Consider the following 15023-nt stretch of genomic DNA (forward strand, 5'->3'; position numbering starts at 1 on the left):
ATCTCAGGGAAATTTGTTTTCCAAAAGTTGTATGAACTCTGAACTTCTATCTCCATTTTGCCACAAGGGACACACTGTTTTTGAGTTCAGATTGTACATAGTATTTTATGGATGACCCCTTAAATTTAATTAAGAATTTGATTCAAGACATTGATTTGTAATTTAATTTAATTAAGGGGTCATCCCTAAAACACTCAATCAAATCATAACTCGATTTGAAACAGAGTCCCTTGTGGTAAACAAAATGGAATGGAGAAAGAAGTTACATTTTCGACTCAAAATTGATTTCCCAAAGAACATCCCCTTACCTTAATTTATAGCAGACTTATCAGAAACACCCTGTATAGTACAAAGAGAGCCAATGGGAACAGAGAGTGGACGAAATTTGAAAGAATTGTCATGAGAGAGACACTCTCGAAAGTGTTTTCTTTTTTAGAGTTATGTTCTGTACGCGAGTCTTTTCTGACCCCATTTTTTCGCTTCGATCAAACATACATAATGTTCCGCTACATTTGAATTATACCAGAAAATGTCAAAAACCTCCAAAATCATCGTGACTCTTTGACACTCTGTATCTAAACTCGGTTACAACCTTCGAATGTGCCGAAAAAAAACCCCACCATTTTTTCGTTTCAATATAAGGTTCACTCCAAGAACTATATACTGTTGTATATCATTGTTGTAAATTTACGCGGTGAGGTTATATTATGTAGAGAATTTTTATGACTATGTCTGTCTGTCTCAGTTTTCATGGAGCAGAAGATTGTGTGAGAAATGCATGTACGTTAAGGGGTGATATTTTTACGTCATTGGAAGGTTATTTTGTTCTTTGGTTTTTGCTAAAGTGTCAGCTAGTATACTGTCGGCAAAAATAAACTGACATTTCAGACATTGGGGAAGACATTTTTACAAGGCACGAAAGAAAAAGAATTGTTGGATGGCCGTAGTTGTATAACATTAATTAAATTATGATGACGGTTTTAAGGCATTCGTGTAATTTGAAGTTCATTATGCGAAGTAAAATTGTTAAGACCTTCTCTGGCGTGTTCTAGCTGAGTATTTCTGGGTTATGAGACGACCCCCCCCCCATTGTATTTATGGTGTAATAGTTTAGGTCGGGTTTATGGTTAGGCTTGGTGTTAGGTTAGGTATTCGCTATTAGCGTATTTACTTTTAGTTTAATGTTATTATTGTTCTAACCTTTAGCTAAAATCAAGGAATTTATTTTAATTTCAGGTTTTTTTAGACTGAATGACGTCACGATGGACATTTCTTTGAAAGGTCACGTTTGACCATCAGCGAGGGATCAAGATTTGGGCGGTCTAGTGCACAACCGAGCTGCACGGAGGATCGCGGGAACCGATTCGTACTATTCTAAACACCTAAAATGACGTCATTGTGGTTCCCGAACGCGTTTGTTTTTCGCAGTGTTTTTATATCGGGTTGCTTGAACATTGCGTGAACTTTGACTTTTGTGGTGCGGTTACATTTGAACTTGACGGTTTATCTACGAGTTCATCGGGATGCCAAAAATTGTGGGTGAGTGCATAAATTGACGTGCGAATAAGCAAACTTTTAGGTCAGAGCGCCGCGTCCCATAGTCCCTTTCCCAGCTGTCAGGTCAGAACGCCGCGTCCCATAGTCCCTTTCCCAGCTGTCAGGTCAGAACGCCGCGTCCCATAGTCCCTGACCCTAATTCGCAAGGCCAATTGTAACTAACGAGCAGTACCAAAATGTTGCGCGCGCATTAACAAACTTTCAGGTCAAAGCGCAGCGACCCATAGTCCCTTTCCCTATAATGCGCACATCTGGAAGTCACCTGATCCTGTCACCTTGAATCATCAAGTTATTACGGTCCTACCTGGAGGGTCGTGCTGGAAACCTAGAAACTGTCGATCGTGAACTTCCTATTGAACGTCAAATACGTCAAACTGTTAAAATAGTCACTTTAAGTCGCGTCGCGGGTTAGTTTTTAAAAGCAAATTTACCTTTGTGAACTTTTCGCGTCCTGTTTGTGCGCGTTTTTGTGTGTGACGATTTCACCATCTTTGGATTCGATCGTCGTTAAAATGTAAGTACCCGTACGTTTTATTATAATGTATTTTTTGTCGCTCGCTTTGTTACGTCCCTGAGCTTTTTTTGCGTTATTTGGTTATTAATGACGTCAGACATCGAAGCCCCGCCTATAATAAATGTAGTATAGTTTAGTTTAGGTTCATTGGTGTCAGGTGTGCGTTTAGTTTAGGCTTAGTTAAGGTTCAAAGGTGTTTGGTCTACAAGAGGAAGAGCCCTTTTTTAAATATATCGAGTTATTAAAGGACCTTTAAGGGCTTCTACGTCATAGATTGAGCTATGATGAAACTATAAATCAAATATTTACCTAGGAACAAACCTATCGTCCAAAATAAATATCTTCGCGACAAAAACATATATATATATATATACAGGGTCCTTGGAGTGACCATAGTTTTCTTCTGGTTGGTTTGGTTTGAGTCAGATACCCGGAGCAGAACTATAATACCATCTATAGCCTCGTATTGTGTTTGAAAAATGTTTGCGCAGAACAAGCATTACCTAGATAGCCTTTTTCCCCCCAAAGGAAAGATGGTTTTATTTTTAAACTCCATCGGGATTATTCAGTTGAAAAATGACATTGCCACATTGGTCCCGGGAAGTGGATCGAGTGCGCACACACAAACACGCTTACGCTTCTTAGATCTTTTCTAAACATTCTGTTGCATCGACGATTTCCTGCAGTTGGTCTAAAGATTTAGGGATGGCCGGGAAAAACGGCATTGTTTTGTCCAGACACAAAGGGTTCTTTCGAGACTTATTTCTAAAAGAGGCCTTTTTTGTCCTCGCCTCTAAACTTTAAGAAATAGGGTTTGTAATATGGTCCTTTACGACGTGAAGAAAGGGTTACTCTTATGATACACAAACACTACAGCGCAGGCGCCAATGAGCGATATTGAAGGCATCTTTTCCATCTTAATTACATAGAAATGGTCTATTGCTGATCTTTTGATATGTAATTTTTCCTCAATATTGTCTGAAATTCCATGATTTTGAAGATTTTAGCTTAAAACTAATTACGATTTTTTAAAATGTTTTCCGCTCATAGTTGAGATTACAATGAAGTGTTTGAACAACATACGTGTTTGTTGGCTATCAGCCATTATGTCAGGGACTCAGGGAAATCAGTAACTCAGGAAATACAGAATTTATTTTTCTGGATGATTTTAAACCATATCGTAATCCTGATTTATTAGTTAGTAAACTTGATCGTGTTTATAATGAAAATAATCTACATAGCTTTATAGCGTACCCACAACTATATTTAAATGAGTCATGATTTCAACGCATTGATTGGTGTTGAATAGATCAAATTAAATTAATTGAAATTAGTAATTTTTTAGTTTAAAGATCATGAAAAATCGCTAAAAATAGGTAACAAAAATCGATAACACGAAAAATTATTGCCTTTCCCCTCAAATACGTTACGTATTAGCTTATTATTTCTCCTAGAATCGGAAGTAGAGGATAATAAAGAGGAAGTAAAGAATGAGTCTAGTCTTGATCTACTTGATATTCGGGAACAATCATTCTTTTAGGCACACGCTCGGGTAGATAACCAGCTAGCAGTAGCAGCAAGCAACCAGAAGTGGGAAGACCAAAAGGAGAAAAGTTTTCTCTATATTTTTTTTTCTTTTATTTTCTCCGGAGTTCGAACTGAAGAAAACGCGAATGATAAATGCGGAAGCGCGAATAGTAGTAGCCAGTAGCGGTACCGTGCATGGGTGTTTTTCGGTTTTCCATCTTATCTCAACTCCGGCCTCCATAGCTTCCAGCTATGCTAGGGCTCCGTACACCCTATAATAGGCCGGACCGTTTTCTCCGAATCTTTTCTCTAAGAGACTAAGACTATATTCTTTTCTGATTCTTTTTCTCTCGCTCTCTCTTTCGCTTTTCTAAGTCGCCCCTTAGCTTCTAGCTTGTCTTTTTTCACGCAAAATTTAACAAAACACCGGGGGCTATATACGAAAATAAGTTCTTGCGCTTTTATTCCCTAGTTTCAGAAGTAATGTCGTTTCTAATAAGTGTGACGCGAGGATAGATTTAATGTTATTTTACATGGATTTATTCTACCTGCAATCGTAAGATTATGACACTGCTAGAGACTTACAGCTCGAGCTAGTTCTTGCAGAACGACAAGCGTGAATTGAAGTCCAACACTCTGTGGTTAATTTTGCAGGACCAAGTTCCATCTAGGTCCTATTTAGTCTGGATTACTAAGCCTTTGACAGCAGCGCCTCACCAGACCTCCCTCGCTTTACCTCGAATCTATGACCTACCTCATTCACTTCAAATTACAAGCTCCAGTTTCTAAGTTACCAGAGATTAACAAACTTATGGTGAACATATCTTATAATATATAAGAAGTCATAGCCCCATATTAATATCTGGTTGAAGGTTAGGGGAAGGGCTTAAAACTTTGTTAAACCGCTAGAAGCTCCTCCTTCCTGGCTACGTTTCATTGGATCCTCGTTATTTTCTCGTTCACAAAACGCAAAGAAAACTTGTTTATGTTTACATTCGGGTTGATAGCTACGTCAATGTCACTTGGCTTCTAAGTTCAAATACATTAGGTGTGACGTCAAGGATGACGGTTTCCATATCCCCACCCTTTTACTTCAAGCAAAAGGTCTAGAAAAAGGCAAGTTAAATAATCCAAGTTGTTGAAATCTAAGTATTCCTACTTAGTTTGTTGCGCACTTATGGAAAGTTTGATATTTATGTTTTAGGCGAATTTTCTTCATCTTATTCTATGGTTCCTTTCTATTTTAGAACTTTGGTTAAAGGCTTAGCTATCATTTCCTCTGTTTATAGTTGAAATTCTAACCTCGGTAGTACTTCTTATAACAAGATAAAACTACACTTGGCTAACGGGTTATTGTTTCTGCTTTTAAGGCTGAATAAATCAACGGAATGTTATTTGAATTCTGAGTAAATAAACCACGAATTTATATCTGTTATTTTTCACGCGTTTGATGTTTTGTTCCTCGCCATGAGTATTTAGTTTTTGAGAGTTCATTTCTCAACTGTTTTTCCAAGTTTAATCCGCTCTATTCCATTCTTAAATGGAGAGGTATTTCTTATAGCTATCTTCCAAGTGAATTATAATGCATTTTAAGATTGGATTTTATTTCTTATTTGAATTAAAAACTAACTATAAAAAATAACTTCCGTATCTGAGCACGAACCTCATTAGACACGACTTCATCGGGCACTGACCACTTCGGGTACAGATCCACTGTGGGATACTGACCCCTTCGGGTACGGATCCACTGTGGGATACTGACCACTGCGGGCACTGACCATCTTCGAAGATTGATCTTTTAGGCACTGGCATTCAAAGGCCCTACCAACTGAGCCATGATACACGAGGTTGAACCCTCTTTGAGCTAATTTAGTTGTGAATTTAAACTAACGAGCTTAAAAGAATTCCTCCGCTCCCACGTGGTTCAAAGGGTTTGGAAATTTAATGGTAAATTTTGGCTCGACGTCAAGTCTTCAAGTATCTATGGTATAGTGGTTATCACGTCCGCCTAACACGCGGAAGGTCCCAGGTTCGAGCCCTGGTAGATACAACCCGGTTTTTTTTTCTTTTGTTTAAATATTTATGTATGCATGTTAGAAAATTTTTACCAGGGTTCGAACCCGCGGCCTTCCGGGTGTGAAGCGGATGAGATAACCACTACACAGCAGATAGATACACAAGTGGGCATCGTTTGACTAAATCTTATTTTAATTAAAAACTAACTATAAAAAAATAACTTCGGTATCTGAGTACGAACTTCATTAGACAAGACTTCATCGGGTATACTCATCCTAAATTGGTAACTACTGACCTCTTCAGGTACTGACCATCTTCTGACAGCATAAAATTAAATTAAACAAGTTCTTCTAGTTGATATACTTCTAGGCCTACACGCGCATTGCATTATTTTGTCTCGTGCGGTTATTTTTCTCTTCTTATAGTTTTCTTTCATTCTTTTTCTCGTTTCTCCTCGAGCCGTGAATTATTGGAGTTTCCTTTAAATCTCTCAACTTTGGGGAATATATACTGCGCGCTCTGTGAAAAGAGATTTTTCCAGTCCACACACACTAGGGCTGAACCCTGCTAGAGGAAGTTGGTATAGCTATATCCTCCTACCCTTGGAAATATTTTTCTTCCCTTCATGCTCCTTAAAAATGGCAGGTATGGTATAAGCAGAAGTGAAATGAGACTAGAAGTACTGAGCTAACAAAATTCTTCACTCGGCGAAAGTGAATATTCTTGATAACACACCAACGGTTGGCCCTCTAGTAGCGGTTTCTGAATTTTCCCTCCAAAACGTGAGACGCTCGTGGCGGTAGATGGCCGAACTAGATTCAAGGAGGTGCGTCCGTGTTCGGCCGCTTTAGGTTGAGGGGAAGGGGGTAGGAAATGTTTTTGGAACTCGACCAATTTTTTTCTCGAATTAACGCGTGGGAAGCGGCATAAAATCCTCAAATTTGTTCACTAGTGCCAGGATCTACTACCAATGCTAGAGCTCTTTACTTCTAGTCTCATCTTACTTCTGGTATAAGCCATAGTGCCAAGTATATGCGCTGACGAGGGGGAGTTATTTCTTTATATATATATAATACCGGAAATTTTGGATTTCGAGCTTCTGGGTATTTTTTTCCTCTCCCGTCCGGTTTTATTTTATCGGATTATGAATTTTTCTCGCTATAGGACGTGTTTTTCTTTTTTGGTTGAAAGGATAGAAAAAAAGCCGTGGAATTTTTATGTATTTTCTCATTTTTATACATAAATACATTTTTTTTGGGGTAAAGGAAAGGGACAAACTAGAATTTCTCTGTTTTATACCCATTGAACGTGTGAAATAATGAATATTTCAAATTGGAACCATGTCTCTATCTACAATATTAAAGGAGATACGAGCAATTAAGGTACGAGAGAATTAGTGTGAAGCAGACGACATTGGGGGTACAGAACTCTATTGGACGAATACTTTCTTCGCGGAGAAGTTAGAATTTTTCTGTTTTATACGGAAAAGCGTGTAAAGTAACGAATATTTTAAATTGGAACCATGTTTCTATCTACAATATTAAAGAAGATACAAGCGAGATAATCTGCGTGAAGCAGACGACGTTGGGGGTACAAAATTCTATTGGAAGAACATTTTCTTCGCGGATAAGCTAAAAGTTTTCTCTTTTATATGAAAGAACGTATAAAACAACGAATATTTTAAATTGGAACCGTGTCTCTATCTACAATATTAAAGGAGATACAAGCAATTAAGGCACGAGAGAATCAGCGTGAAGCAGACGACGTTGGGGGTACAAAATTCTAAGGCCTTTTTCTAGGCCTTGGTTAGTTTATTTCTTTCTCGTATCTTCTTTATTATTGTAGATAGAAACATGGTTCCAATTTGAAATATTCATTATTTAACACGCTTTTTCAAATGAAACGGAAAAACTTAAGGTTGGAACAATTTTAGGATACCTTTCCTTTAATTTAATGAGTTTTGGCTTGTGAAGTCTCAGTCTAATATATCTAGTATGATATTTTTTGACATGAGGAAATTGAATATGTTGTAAACTGATCGAGACGTGTTTTTAAATTCGGTTGATGTATTTTGCGCGCACGTTTTCTGAAATGAAACAGAAAAGTCACGATTACAATTTCATCTTGAAAGCGACCCCAATTCCCTAATGGCGCACGACGCTGGCCATTGACATTCTGCTCAGAGAATATTTGGTTGCGAAACTTACGACTTACAATCCCCTGAAAAAGTATAATTTATTCATACTATATTATTTTTGCATATTTCGCGAGAAAAACTTTTAGGTATTATTATTTTAGGAATGCCGGTTATTGCAAACGCGACATTAGGAATGTTATTAAATAGGTTAAAAGGTCATTGAATTTGGAAAAAATTGGAATTACAAATATTTTAATTATAAATCTAATGAGGGTTGCGCGTCTGAAACGTATGTAAATTTATGAGATATAAGCCTATTTCTAAATATTTTGATAATATTCCAATAATTCAAATCAGGAATGCATACAGCTGCTAGGAATCATTGTGTAGCGGTCATTTTCACTCAATGTATCTAGGCGGGCTTTGTGGGAGGAGCTATAGACTCGTCATTATGTATGACGAATTTTACCTTACGAATAATTTATCTTGCTGAGCGTCGCTACTAACCAATGAAATCGCAGCTAGAAAGACGTCAGAATTATGAGGCTTGACGGATAGTAAGTTCTCAAACCCGGCCCACAAAACCCGCGTAGAAATGGGATATATGGAGCAAAATAAGTCCTAGTAGCTGTATGCATTCCTGCTTATATAAATAAATTCAGTAAAATTCTGAGAATTTTAGTATTTACCGTTTACAAAATATTTATTTTAGTCAACTTGAGACCCTTACCCTATATATAGAATTCACCCTTATTTCATACATGTTTTTCCAAATAAAAAAAAAATAAAAATCAGTCCCCAAATTAGATTGAACAAAAACCCACGGTATCCCTTTCAACTCTTTGTCGGGTAACCAAAAAAAAAACGTCATATTTTTTTCTTCATTGGAATCATCTTTGAATCAACCCTAATCCTCCAGTTCTTTGATTGACATTGGCAACAAAATAAACGTTGCTTCTTATACCGAGGTTTTTCTTTGCATCTTCTTGGCAACTGGCCACGTAGCTAAAGAAATCTTTCCGAACCAAGCTCAATTGACAATAATATCAAAGTTATGGGCGTATTAATACGGAATGTTAAAACCGCGTAGAAAAGAAAGTAGTCTGAGTGAAGAGCGACGAGTGTAGCAATGGGGTATGGTTCTCTTTGAATGGGCAAGAAGCTAATCCCCGCTGTCAGCTCTCTAAGAAAGAGAAATTGAAAGATCGGCGACCTGAAATAAAAGAAAAAGCGCAAGATTGTACAAGCAAGAAAGCAACCATTGCACAAAGATAACAGAAAAAAACAGCCCAAACTTATATTAACCCATAAGGAAAATTTATGTCTTGATATAAGGTTATGAGCGTAAGTCTGCAACGCTTCTTTGGTCCTCCAATCAGAGCTAGATGCTACGTTATCGTTTTCCTCACTCCTACGGAAAATAATTCCCCTTTTAGCGCATTCAAAACGTTAGGTTTAAAAGCAGTACCAGCAGAGTGTTTTTGAAAAATCTTACAGCAATTAAGAATTTAAGAGCAGTGTTCCTTGATCATTTTTGAGTTAAAAATGTAACTTCTATCTCCATTTTGCCCTTAGGAACATCGTTTACGAATTATGTTCTTAGTATTTTACGAATGACCCCTTAATTAAATTAGAAATCATCGTCTTTGAATTTCTTAGTTAAAATTAAGGGGTAATTCCTAAAAGACTAAAATCATATCTCATATCTTGTACATATTAGCGTTTTCCTGTTGTACTGGATGAAGATTTATAGTGATAAACTTCTGGTCTTGACAATCGCCTGGATAGAAATTCCACAGAGAATCTCTTTCTCTCTGTAGATTAGAACTTTCGCTCTACAAGAAGACTTGTGGGAAAAAGGTGTTTAGCAACACGAAAACATTGTTTTGTAAATTGAGTTGATGTGTTGTTTTCTTTTCTGGTACATGCCCTAGCTGTCCTCTTAAACCCAACGTGACCCGAGTACCAATTGCGGAGTTCAATAAAAGATGACCCTTTGCCCTCACTCAAACTACTATTTATAATTACAATTTCGGCTGTTTCTTCGCGTCTTTATAATTAATATTTTTTTCTTTCTTGCTTTTTATTTTGCTAATAATTGTTATAGTAAATGTTATTGGGGTCATGGGGTTCAAGTTTTTATTTTCTTCGTGAGAGGGGAGGAAGTAATAATAATAATAATAATAACAGCGGGGAACGTTTTTAATAGCTCTATCGCATTTCCTTCAAATTGAACGGTATTATTGAATCTATAATAACATAAATCGCGGAAATGGTAAACAGATCGATACTCAATCGATATCGTTATTATTAAAAATATATAGGGGCCTAGTGCTATTTCGAAATTAACTTTAGTGGGGATTTTCCAATAATATGTATTATGAGTATTTATTTGAAGGCTGCCATGTGTGATGGACGTTTCTCTATAATCTTTTCAATTATTGAAAGGTCTTAAATATTTGATTTTTATCCTCTATTTTATCAAATTGGGATTTGGAACCAAATTGTTAAAAGTTTAAGATACAAATTTAATTTTCTTTACCAAATATCTCTCTAGTTGACATGAAAAATTTAGATTTTTGCCAATTTTTTTTTAAATATTCCGAAAAACCATTCAGAGATTCATCTTTAATTAGCCTAATAAGAATAATTAAGATTTAGAACATATTTTTAAGCAAATATACAATAGATATAATTAATTACAACAAATTAGCAACGTTAGACTAAAGGAAAAAACAAATTCCATTTCGACAGACAGATATTAAATACCATATTACAAAGATTTGACCTCTAACCTCTTAAAAGACATCAATATAGAGAAAATCCATTTGGAAATTGGCCTAATTTGTCGGCTGTAAATGTACAACAAGCGTGACAGCCTTTCTCGTGTCCGGTGGTATCCCTTAACTGTCTCCGAAAACACTTGAAAAACAAGAACCCATATAGTTAATGGCTAAAGTATTGATTATTCCCTCCATAGTTATTATGGGACAGTACTGAGTACAAAAATAGAAGAAAAAAATAGCCACTAAGAGGACAAGTCCCTTTCAGATGCTCTTTCAATCAATTTTTGCTATCGACAAGCTCTCCTATCTTCAATCGAATCGTAAAGGCATAGACATAATTTAATATTCCGTTCCAAATGTATCTTTCTAAGAAAATAGCTCGCACCACGAATGTAAAGCGTCTATAACAACCTACAATATTACTTGTCGTCTTGATGTAGAAACAAGAATATGTTTAATTTTACCCTGAATGCAGGTTGAACTCACTATTGGTACAATTGCAAAATTGTGTCGCGCTGCCTTGTAATGAGTTTTAATTAAATTTAAACTTCTTTTTAATGCTTTTTAAGAAGATTTGATTATTATATTCATTGAGAATTTTAGTACATTCACGTGGTTGAAAGTCCCGCGCTACTTTCGATGGTCGGCTATTGTTGTTCCTTGGGGCGGAACAGCTGGGTTTTTTCCTTGGGAATCTTCGGAAAAGTTGGAGGGTTAGTTTATGTGAGAATGAGAACGAACATTTTTTTCGTTCGGGGTACCCAAAAGGGGTGTCCTCCCCTGACGGAAGTAAATGGATTTGAGTGGACAATTACTCGCCTCGGACAGCTTCGATATAGAGGGTCAAATTAAGCCTCTATACTTTACCCCTTCAACCACGTTTTCTCTCCCTTATAAGTACTGTAAAAGTACTTACCTCTCGAAAAAAGTAGGACTAAGAACCTGTGACCGAGCACAGACCACTTAACAAATGGACAACTAGGCTATGAAATAGTGGCTATTGGAAAATTATAACTGAACAAGTAGAGATGTAATTTACGGAAGTTAGTCCAATTTACCCCTATGCGCTCCTACCTTTAAACAGCGCTTCGACATTGCGATTGACCTTGATATACCAAAAAAGAATACAAACCCTCATTTACTTTGTAGTAAAATTTACTGGAGTAGTAATCTCTTTTGCACACACTTTTTATGTCCCATTCTGTTCACGTGTCTATAGGTTGCAGTCCACCGACCACTGTCTGTCTGATACTCTGATTCCTGTCCTTATTGAAGATAGTCTAAACTGAAATCAAATAAAAAAGACACGAAAATCAATTCGATTATTTTTTTTAGTTTTATTTTTCCGTTGACCGCCCAATAGACCAAGCATAGCCGACTTGTATTAATAAAGGCCTATAGGTAGGAAGATAACCATGGGGCGGCATACCGATTTTTTAGCGACCGCTAGATGTCGTTCTTAGGGGGAAAATTTTGTGGCGGGAACTTCAAAACGAATGAAAATGCCAATAGGAGAAAGCTTACTTTTTGTCTTGAGGTTCGGTTTTTTTTGGAATAAAGTAAGGCAGTTTTTTTTAGAAGTAATACATTTACTTGATAACAATATATTTGTCTTTATCTCATTTAAAGTGCGTTTAGTAAAGTATGTTTTCTACTTTCCTTTCACAGTACAATGTAATATTTTCAAAATTAGTGTTTTGATAAGTACCTAACATATGAAATTTTTTGAATCACATTACAAATTTTCATATTTTCGGGGTAAGGGTTTTTATTTGTACGTTTTGACTGTTTCTTCAACGTCACTTATATCTTTGGCATAGTTGATCATTAGGGGTTTGACAAGATTATCTAACATAATATCACATAAATTAATATATACCTATTCCTTCTCCATTTTCAGCGTACCTATTCCTCCCCCATTTTCAGAGTACCTATTCCTCCCCTATTTTCACCGTACCTATTCTTCCCCCATTTTCAGCGTACCTATTCCTCCCCCATTTTCAGCGTCCCACCAGACCCAATTGTTTCCGCAGTTAATTTGCGTATTTCCCTTAGATTTCGTATCCACCCCCATCATCCTTGCCCTAAAATACCCCAGGAATGTTTTGGTAAATATAGACATATTCACAGTGTTGGCCAAATTACATGAACCTCAAATAAAAAATTATAATTACAAATCAAAACTATATTAAATTACAAATTATAAATCATCGTAGGATTCGTATCTGATTTTGTTAAAGAACCCTTAACGTTTCTACCTCGCCAAAATACTTTAGGTATTTTAAAGTATGCAATAACGCAATAAGTTACTAAACTTTTTCAATCCTACTGTATATATTCATTTATGTGATATTATGTTAGATAAGCTTGTCAAACCCTAATGATCCCCCGAAAATATGCAAAGTTGTAATGTGATTCAAAAAATTTCATATGTTAGGTACTAATCAAAACACTTATTTTGAAAGTATTACATTGTACTGTGAAAGGAAAGTAGGAAACATACTTTACTAAACGCTTTCTCCTATTGGCATTTTCCTTCGTTTTGAAGTTCCCGCCACAAAATTTTCCCCCTAAGAACGACATCTAGCGGCAGCAGATCACTACGGCCATTGCCAATATCAGAAAAAAAACCGAGGATCACCTATAGGCCTTTATTAATACAAGTCGGCTATGGACCAAGAATAGATTTAATAGTCCCCTAAGCCTCGGTCTTCGGTCTTCGTAGACCATATATATATGTACGGAAGGATTGCGTGGGAAATAAATGAAAGTAGCGGGGGCGGCCGGTTCCGATAAGAAATGGTGAAATATCAGTGGTTTTCTCTTTTGTCTATAGCTGGCTATAAGTATAGCAAAGATGGATAGACTGCACTTTGATATATTGACGACTATATACAGTCACCGTGCATTCGCAACTACCGTTAAACATAGGAGTGGTCTTATACTTTAGTAACTTTAATTCTTCTTGCTATAATCATACTTTCTGTCATGATATGATCATCATTTATTACAAGTTACTTAAATATTCTAGAACAACGTGAATAAGTTAAGTCTGCAAAATTCAATTGAAATTTATTCAATCGAAAGAGCGTCTGCAAATTTATTACAGCGTGTACTAATTTCTGCAACGTCAATCCTTTATTGTAGGATTATAAAATATCTTTATTAGTTGGTCTAAGTTTATTTGGGACTGCGGCGCTCTAATGAACCCCAAACCGAGATAAAACACCAAACAAGTTTGTTTAATCTTCCAGAACGAATACTTAAGAAAAGAAAGATTTTTTTTGTTAAATGTTGACCCATTGGAAAGAAATCAACCGCGTAAATTGAAGGCGATGTAGGCCTATAGCGTTTTAAAATAAAAACTTTTGAACTGATCCTCTTATTGGAGAGAGGATGTTCCTATTCTGAAGGATTAAAAGTTTAGGGGGGGTGCAGCCAGATCGGATAGAATTTTTAAATTTTTAGTATACTATACTTGAATGAGAGAGAGAGTGCATGGGCCGGATCTTGAGACGTTTTATGGTAATTGCTATCCTCGTTGCCCGTAGAATTTAGATTCCGTTCGACCATTAAAAGAGTATAAAAGCACGCTTTTTTTTTCAAAAGCCTACATACTCGACTTTACGCCCAACTAAAAAATAGAAACTCGTAATTTGAAGTTTTTACGAAAAGGTCTTTACTTATTACTCCTTAGAAATATTTAAAACCAACCTGGAAATATCTGGGAATGGAATTAAAATTTATCAGAACTAGTTGACACTGCTAAAATGATTACACGTAAACCGTAATCGGTGTACAATGTACATTAACTACATATCCGAGTGGTTAGCCCCTGGGAGTGGGATCACAGTAGAATGTGCAAATCTGCCGTGCACCAGCAGCCAATCGTTGTTTAATGGTTTCTCCTATAAATCGGAACAGAATATAGTGTCATCGTCATCGTCATGTCATACTGCGATTTATTTAAGGCCTTGGTCAAATCTGTACTGTATATTGGTATGATGAGAGTATAGGCGATGTTTTGTATTAGTCCGCGAGAAATACTTCGCGTGCTCGTAACAATTATCCTTACGACTAATATACTTAAAGAGAGTATTATGCACTTATGATGAACCGAAAATCTTTTTGAGAGGGACGGGGAAGGGTTCTTTGTCCATGGGAATGTAAGGATAAGGGTCTTTTTAAAGTACTTACCTTTAATAGGGAGGTTGGTTGGCTTCTTTGCTGCTTAACGTGGCGATGCTGGAACATTCCTCTTACTCTCTCATCTCGTCGCCAGTTGACTATAGAGCTATGGCTCTCTTTACTTCTTTTTTGGGATAAGTGCGCTCGTTAGGGAAGAGCCTCTCCTTTCTTTCGTTGGGACTCGCTAGCTCGCTCGCTCGCTCCGGGGGTAAACCCATCTCCAAATTAACTGTTTTGGTCCTTTATATAATCCTTTCAGGGCTAGTATCTATCCTCTTTACCACATTTTCTTCTTTCT

The 15023-nt window shown here is 36.6% G+C and overlaps 1 non-coding gene across 1 annotated transcript; it reads left to right on the plus strand.

The window, feature by feature from the left end:
- Positions 1-5575: 5575 nt before the first annotated feature.
- TRNAV-AAC (transfer RNA valine (anticodon AAC)) lies at positions 5576-5648 on the plus strand. The gene has a single exon. It is a non-coding gene; the product is annotated as a tRNA-Val (tRNA).
- Positions 5649-15023: the final 9375 nt, after the last annotated feature.

This window comes from Phalangium opilio, unplaced genomic scaffold (genome assembly GCF_054372755.1).
Source record: "Phalangium opilio isolate 3A_F unplaced genomic scaffold, DU_Popi_V2 ptg000011l_1, whole genome shotgun sequence".
Lineage (NCBI taxonomy): Eukaryota > Metazoa > Arthropoda > Arachnida > Opiliones > Phalangiidae > Phalangium > Phalangium opilio.